The sequence below is a fragment of the Bombina bombina genome, chromosome 3, assembly GCF_027579735.1.
Source record: "Bombina bombina isolate aBomBom1 chromosome 3, aBomBom1.pri, whole genome shotgun sequence".
Classification (NCBI taxonomy): Eukaryota; Metazoa; Chordata; class Amphibia; order Anura; family Bombinatoridae; genus Bombina; species Bombina bombina.
In genome coordinates this window covers 82,716,583-82,725,287 of record NC_069501.1, presented here as the reverse complement: position 1 = coordinate 82,725,287, position 8,705 = coordinate 82,716,583, and positions in this window count along the sequence as shown.

The window sequence follows — 8,705 nt, the reverse complement described above, 5'->3', positions numbered from 1 at the left end:
TATCTGGTGTAACAGTAGTGTAGATTTAAAAAAAACAACACTTTTTTGACTGCGTTAAATAATAGCAGTCAGTTTCCTTCACACGTGTGCGTTTCAGTGCCTGCCTGCCAGTGCACAGTGTCACCCCAGTGCAACTCATATCTGGTGTAACAGTAGTGTAGATTTTAAAAAAACAACACTTTTTGACTGTGTTAAATAATAGCAGTCAGTTTCCTTCACACGTGTGCGTTTCAGTGCCTGCCAGGGCACAGTGTCACCCCAGTGCAACTCATATCTGGTGAAACAATAGTGTACATTTAAAAAAAAAAAACACTTTTTTGACTGTTAAATAATAGCAGTCAGTATCCTTCACACGTGTGCGTTTCAGTGCCTGCCTGCCAGGGCACAGTGTCATCCCCATTGCAACTCATATCTGGTGTAACAGTAGTGTACATTTAAAAAAAAAAAACTTTTTTGACTGTGTTAAATAATAGCAGTCAGTTTCCTTCACACGTGTGCGTTTCAGTGCCTGCCTGCCAGGGCACAGTGTCACCCAAGTGCAACTCATATCTGGTGTAACAGTAGTGTAGATTTAAAAAAAACAACACTTTTTTGACTGTGTTGAATAATAGCAGTCAGTTTCCTTCACACGTGTGCGTTTCAGTGCCTGCCTGCCAGGGCACAGTATCACCCCAGTGCAACTCATATCTGGTGTAACAGTAGTGTAGATTTAAAAAAACAACACTTTTTTGACTGTGTTAAATAATAGCAGTCAGTTTCCTTCACACGTGTGCCTTTCAGTGCCTGCCTGCCAGGGCACAGTGTCACCCCAGTGCAACTCATATCTGGTGTAACAGTAGTGTAGATTTTTAAAAAAAAACACTTTTTTGACTGTGTTAAATAATAGCAGTCAGTTTCCTTCACACGTGTGTGTTTCAGTGCCTGCCTGCCAGGGCACAGTGTCACCCCAGTGCAACTCATATCTGGTGTAACAGTAGTGTAGATTTAAAAAAAAAACAAACACTTTTTTGACTGTCTTAAATAATAGCAGTCAGTTTCCTTCACACGTGTGCATTTCAGTGCCTGCCTGCCAGGGCACAGTGTCATCGCAGTGCAACTCATATCTGGTGTAACAGTAGTGTAGATTTAAAAAAAAAACAACACTTTTTTGACTGTGTTAAATAATAGCAGTCAGTTTCCTTCACACGTGTACGTTTCAGTGCCTGCCTGCCAGGGCACAGTGTCACCCAAGTGCAACTCATATCTGGTGTAACAGTAGTGTAGATTTAAAAAAAACAACACTTTTTTGACTGTGTTAAATAATAGCAGTCAGTTTCCTTCACACGTGTGCGTTTCAGTGCCTGCCTGCCAGGGCACAGTGTCACACCAGTGCAACTCATATCTGGTGTAACAGTAGTGTAGATTTTAAAAAAACAACACTTTTTGACTGTGTTAAATAATAGCAGTCAGTTTCCTTCACACGTGTGCGTTTCAGTGCCTGCCTGCCAGGGCACAGTGTCACACCAGTGCAACTTATATCTGGTGTAACAGTAGTGTAGATTTAAAAAAAAAACAACACTTTTTTGTTGTAACTGTGTTAAATAATAGCAGTCAGTTTCCTTCACACGTGTGCGTTTCAGTGCCTGCCTGCCAGGGCACAGTGTCACACCAGTGCAACTCATATCTGGTGTAACAGTAGTGTAGATTTTAAAAAAACAACACTTTTTGACTGTGTTAAATAATAGCAGTCAGTTTCCTTCACACGTGTGCGTTTCAGTGCCTGCCTGCCAGGGCACAGTGTCACACCAGTGCAACTTATATCTGGTGTAACAGTAGTGTAGATTTAAAAAAAAAAACAACACTTTTTTGACTGTGAAATAATAGCAGTCAGTTTCCTTCACACGTGTGCGTTTCAGTGTCTCCCAGGGCACAGGGTCACCCCAGTGCAACTCATATCTGGTGTAACAGTAGTGTAGATTTAAAAAAAAAAAACACTTTTTTGACTGTGAAATAATAGCAGTCAGTTTCCTTCACACGTGTGAGTTTCAGTGTCTCCCAGGGCACAGGGTCACCCCAGTGCAACTCATATCTGGTGTAACAGTAGTGTAGATTTAAAAAAAAAAAACACTTTTTTGACTGTGTTAAATAATAGCAGTCAGTTTCCTTCACACGTGTACGTTTCAGTGTCTGCCTGCCAGGGCACAGTGTCACCCCAGTGCAACTCATATCTGGTGTAACAGTAGTGTAGATTTAAAAAAACAACACATTTTTGACTGTGTTAAATAATAGCAGTCAGTTTCCTTCACACGTGTGCGTTTCAGTGCCTGCCTGCCAGGGCACAGTGTCACCCCAGTGCAACTCATATCTGGTGTAACAGTAGTGTAGATTTAAAAAAAACAACACTTTTTTCACTGTGTTAAATAATAGCAGTCAGTATCCTTCACACGTGTGCGTTTCAGTGCCTGCCTGCCAGGGCACAGTGTCACCCCAGTGCAACTCATATCTGTTGTAACAGTAGTGTAGATTTAAAAAAAACAACACTTTTTTGACTGTGTTAAATAATAGCAGTCAGTTTCCTTCACACGTGTGCGTTTCAGTGCCTGCCAGGGCACAGTGTCACCCCAGTGCAACTCATATCTGTTGTAACAGTAGTGTAGATTTAAAAAAAACAACACTTTTTTCACTGTGTTAAATAATAGCAGTCAGTATCCTTCACACGTGTGCGTTTCAGTGCCTGCCTGCCAGGGCACAGTGTCACCCCAGTGCAACTCATATCTGTTGTAACAGTAGTGTAGATTTAAAAAAAACAACACTTTTTTGACTGTGTTAAATAATAGCAGTCAGTTTCCTTCACACGTGTGCATTTCAGTGCCTGCCAGGGCACAGTGTCACCCCAGTGCAACTCATATCTGGAGTAACAGTAGTGTAGATTTAAAAAAAACAACACTTTTTTGACTGTGTTAAATAATAGCAGTCAGTTTCCTTCACATGTGTGCGTTTCAGTGCCTGCCTGCAAGGGCACAGTGTCACCCCAGTGGCACTCATATCTGGTGTAACAGTAGTGTAGATTTAAAAAAAACAACACTTTTTTCACTGTGTTCAATAATAGCAGTCAGTTTCCTTCACACGTGTACGTTTCAGTGTCTGCCTGCCAGGGCACAGCGTCACCCCAGTGCAACTCATATCTGGTGTAACAGTAGTGTAGATTTAAAAAAACAACACGTTTTTAAATGTGTTAATTAATAGCAGTCAGTTTCCTTCACACGTGGGCATTTCAGGGTCTGCCTGCCAGGACACAGTGTCACCGCAGTGCAACTCATATCTGGTGTAACAGTAGTGTAGATTTAAAAAAACAACACTTTTTTGACTGTGTTAAATAATAGCAGTCAGTTTCCTTCACACGTGTGCGTTTCAGTGCCTGCCTGCCAGGGCACAGTGTCACCCCAGTGCAACTCATATCTGGTGTAACAGTAGTGTAGATTTAAAAAAAACAACACTTTTTTGACTGCGTTAAATAATAGCAGTCAGTTTCCTTCACACGTGTGCGTTTCAGTGCCTGCCTGCCAGTGCACAGTGTCACCCCAGTGCAACTCATATCTGGTGTAACAGTAGTGTAGATTTTAAAAAAACAACACTTTTTGACTGTGTTAAATAATAGCAGTCAGTTTCCTTCACACGTGTGCGTTTCAGTGCCTGCCAGGGCACAGTGTCACCCCAGTGCAACTCATATCTGGTGAAACAATAGTGTACATTTAAAAAAAAAAAACACTTTTTTGACTGTTAAATAATAGCAGTCAGTATCCTTCACACGTGTGCGTTTCAGTGCCTGCCTGCCAGGGCACAGTGTCATCCCCATTGCAACTCATATCTGGTGTAACAGTAGTGTACATTTAAAAAAAAAAAACTTTTTTGACTGTGTTAAATAATAGCAGTCAGTTTCCTTCACACGTGTGCGTTTCAGTGCCTGCCTGCCAGGGCACAGTGTCACCCAAGTGCAACTCATATCTGGTGTAACAGTAGTGTAGATTTAAAAAAAACAACACTTTTTTGACTGTGTTGAATAATAGCAGTCAGTTTCCTTCACACGTGTGCGTTTCAGTGCCTGCCTGCCAGGGCACAGTATCACCCCAGTGCAACTCATATCTGGTGTAACAGTAGTGTAGATTTAAAAAAACAACACTTTTTTGACTGTGTTAAATAATAGCAGTCAGTTTCCTTCACACGTGTGCCTTTCAGTGCCTGCCTGCCAGGGCACAGTGTCACCCCAGTGCAACTCATATCTGGTGTAACAGTAGTGTAGATTTTTAAAAAAAAACACTTTTTTGACTGTGTTAAATAATAGCAGTCAGTTTCCTTCACACGTGTGCATTTCAGTGCCTGCCTGCCAGGGCACAGTGTCATCGCAGTGCAACTCATATCTGGTGTAACAGTAGTGTAGATTTAAAAAAAAAAAAAACACTTTTTTGACTGTCTTAAATAATAGCAGTCAGTTTCCTTCACACGTGTGCATTTCAGTGCCTGCCTGCCAGGGCACAGTGTCATCGCAGTGCAACTCATATCTGGTGTAACAGTAGTGTAGATTTAAAAAAAAAACAACACTTTTTTGACTGTGTTAAATAATAGCAGTCAGTTTCCTTCACACGTGTACGTTTCAGTGCCTGCCTGCCAGGGCACAGTGTCACCCAAGTGCAACTCATATCTGGTGTAACAGTAGTGTAGATTTAAAAAAAACAACACTTTTTTGACTGTGTTAAATAATAGCAGTCAGTTTCCTTCACACGTGTGCGTTTCAGTGCCTGCCTGCCAGGGCACAGTGTCACACCAGTGCAACTCATATCTGGTGTAACAGTAGTGTAGATTTTAAAAAAACAACACTTTTTGACTGTGTTAAATAATAGCAGTCAGTTTCCTTCACACGTGTGCGTTTCAGTGCCTGCCTGCCAGGGCACAGTGTCACACCAGTGCAACTTATATCTGGTGTAACAGTAGTGTAGATTTAAAAAAAAAACAACACTTTTTTGTTGTAACTGTGTTAAATAATAGCAGTCAGTTTCCTTCACACGTGTGCGTTTCAGTGCCTGCCTGCCAGGGCACAGTGTCACACCAGTGCAACTCATATCTGGTGTAACAGTAGTGTAGATTTTAAAAAAACAACACTTTTTGACTGTGTTAAATAATAGCAGTCAGTTTCCTTCACACGTGTGCGTTTCAGTGCCTGCCTGCCAGGGCACAGTGTCACACCAGTGCAACTTATATCTGGTGTAACAGTAGTGTAGATTTAAAAAAAAAACAACACTTTTTTGACTGTGAAATAATAGCAGTCAGTTTCCTTCACACGTGTGCGTTTCAGTGTCTCCCAGGGCACAGGGTCACCCCAGTGCAACTCATATCTGGTGTAACAGTAGTGTAGATTTAAAAAAAAACAACACTTTTTTGACTGTGAAATAATAGCAGTCAGTTTCCTTCACACGTGTGAGTTTCAGTGTCTCCCAGGGCACAGGGTCACCCCAGTGCAACTCATATCTGGTGTAACAGTAGTGTAGATTTAAAAAAAAAAACACTTTTTTGACTGTGTTAAATAATAGCAGTCAGTTTCCTTCACACGTGTACGTTTCAGTGTCTGCCTGCCAGGGCACAGTGTCACCCCAGTGCAACTCATATCTGGTGTAACAGTAGTGTAGATTTAAAAAAACAACACATTTTTGACTGTGTTAAATAATAGCAGTCAGTTTCCTTCACACGTGTGCGTTTCAGTGCCTGCCTGCCAGGGCACAGTGTCACCCCAGTGCAACTCATATCTGGTGTAACAGTAGTGTAGATTTAAAAAAAACAACACTTTTTTCACTGTGTTAAATAATAGCAGTCAGTATCCTTCACACGTGTGCGTTTCAGTGCCTGCCTGCCAGGGCACAGTGTCACCCCAGTGCAACTCATATCTGGTGTAACAGTAGTGTAGATTTAAAAAAAACAACACTTTTTTCACTGTGTTAAATAATAGCAGTCAGTTTCCTTCACACGTGTGCGTTTCAGTGCCTGCCAGGGCACAGTGTCACCCCAGTGCAACTCATATCTGGAGTAACAGTAGTGTAGATTTAAAAAAAACAACACTTTTTTGACTGTGTTAAATAATAGCAGTCAGTTTCCTTCACACGTGTGCGTTTCAGTGCCTGCCAGGGCACAGTGTCACCCCAGTGCAACTCATATCTGGAGTAACAGTAGTGTAGATTTAAAAAAAAAAAAACTTTTTTGACTGTGTTAAATAATAGCAGTCAGTTTCCTTCACATGTGTGCGTTTCAGTGCCTGCCTGCAAGGGCACAGTGTCACCCCAGTGGCACTCATATCTGGTGTAACAGTAGTGTAGATTTAAAAAAAACAACACTTTTTTCACTGTGTTAAATAATAGCAGTCAGTTTCCTTCACATGTGTGCGTTTCAGTGCCTGCCTGCAAGGGCACAGTGTCACCCCAGTGCAACTCATATCTGGTGTAACAGTAGTGTAGATTTAAAAAAACAACACGTTTTTAAATGTGTTAATTAATAGCAGTCAGTTTCCTTCACACGTGGGCATTTCAGGGTCTGCCTGCCAGGGCACAGTGTCACCGCAGTGCAACTCATATCTGGTGTAACAGTAGTGTAGATTTAAAAAAAACAACACTTTTTTGACTGTGTTAAATAATAGCAGTCAGTTTCCTTCACACGTGTGCGTTTCAGTGCCTGCCTGCCAGGGCACAGTGTCACCCCAGTGCAACTCATATCTGGTGTAACAGTAGTGTAGATTTAAAAAAAACAACACTTTTTTGACTGCGTTAAATAATAGCAGTCAGTTTCCTTCACACGTGTGCGTTTCAGTGTCTCCCAGGGCACAGGGTCACCCCAGTGCAACTCATATCTGGTGTAACAGTAGTGTAGATTTAAAAAAAACAACACTTTTTGACTGTGTTAAATAATAGCAGTCAGTTTCCTTCACACGTGTGCGTTTCAGTGCCTGCCAGGGCACAGTGTCACCCCAGTGCAACTCATATCTGGTGAAACAATAGTGTACATTTAAAAAAAAAAAACACTTTTTTGACTGTTAAATAATAGCAGTCAGTATCCTTCACACGTGTGCGTTTCAGTGCCTGCCTGCCAGGGCACAGTGTCATCCCCATTGCAACTCATATCTGGTGTAACAGTAGTGTACATTTAAAAAAAAAAAAACTTTTTTGACTGTGTTAAATAATAGCAGTCAGTTTCCTTCACACGTGTGCGTTTCAGTGCCTGCCTGCCAGGGCACAGTGTCACCCAAGTGCAACTCATATCTGGTGTAACAGTAGTGTAGATTTAAAAAAAACAACACTTTTTGACTGTGTTGAATAATAGCAGTCAGTTTCCTTCACACGTGTGCGTTTCAGTGCCTGCCTGCCAGGGCACAGTATCACCCCAGTGCAACTCATATCTGGTGTAACAGTAGTGTAGATTTAAAAAAAAAACAAACACTTTTTTGACTGTGTTAAATAATAGAAGCCAGTTTCCTTCACACGTGTGTGTTTCAGTGCCTGCCTGCCAGGGCACAGTGTCACCCCAGTGCAACTCATATCTGGTGTAACAGTAGTGTAGATTTAAAAAAAAAAAAAAACACTTTTTTGACTGTGTTAAATAATAGAAGCCAGTTTCCTTCACACGTGTGTGTTTCAGTGCCTGCCTGCCAGGGCACAGTGTCACCCCAGTGCAACTCATATCTGGTGTAACAGTAGTGTAGATTTAAAAAAAAAAAAACACTTTTTTGACTGTGTTAAATAATAGCAGTCAGTTTCCTTCACACGTGTGCGTTTCAGTGCCTGCCTGCCAGGGCACAGTGTCACACCAGTGCAACTCATATCTGGTGTAACAGTAGTGTAGATTTAAAAAAAAAAAAACACTTTTTTGACTGTGAAATAATAGCAGTCAGTTTCCTTCACACGTGTGCGTTTCAGTGTCTCCCAGGGCACAGGGTCACCCCAGTGCAACTCATATCTGGTGTAACAGTAGTGTAGATTTAAAAAAAACAACACTTTTTTGACTGTGTTAAATAATAGCAGTCAGTTTCCTTCACACGTGTGCGTTTCAGTGTCTCCCAGGGCACAGGGTCACCCCAGTGCAACTCATATCTGGTGTAACAGTAGTGTAGATTTAAAAAAAAAAAACAACACATTTTTGACTGTGAAATAATAGCAGTCAGTTTCCTTCACACGTGAGCGTTTCAGTGCCTGCCTGCCAGGGCACAGTGTCACCCCAGTGCAACTCATATCTGGTGTAACAGTAGTGTAGATTTAAAAAAAAAAAACACTTTTTTGACTGTGCTAAATAATAGCAGTCAGTTTCCTTCACACGTGTGCGTTTCAGTGCCTGCCTGCCAGGGCACAGTGCAGGGTCGGCTCCAAGGGTGGGCATTGGGGGCAATACCCACCCAAATGGAATGCTGTGCCCCCTCAAAACACAGGGCTGCTGTAGTGCAAATAGTTTTTTTTTTATTAGACTCTAACTGCAGACTGCTGGCTTCCTGTGCCGATTTGCAATCTGTTCTGTAGTGCGATTGTGGGAGCCTCTGAGGAACTGAAAGAGCACCCTGCACAGACTGGGGGAAGTTGTAATAAGCAGCACATTCAATGTGCTGTTCTGTAGCTATTTCCCTGAATTATAGCAGCACTTCCTGTTAAGAGCTGTCCCCTTTCTTCTCTCCCCCTTCTTCCTGCCCAAGCGCGGTTCTT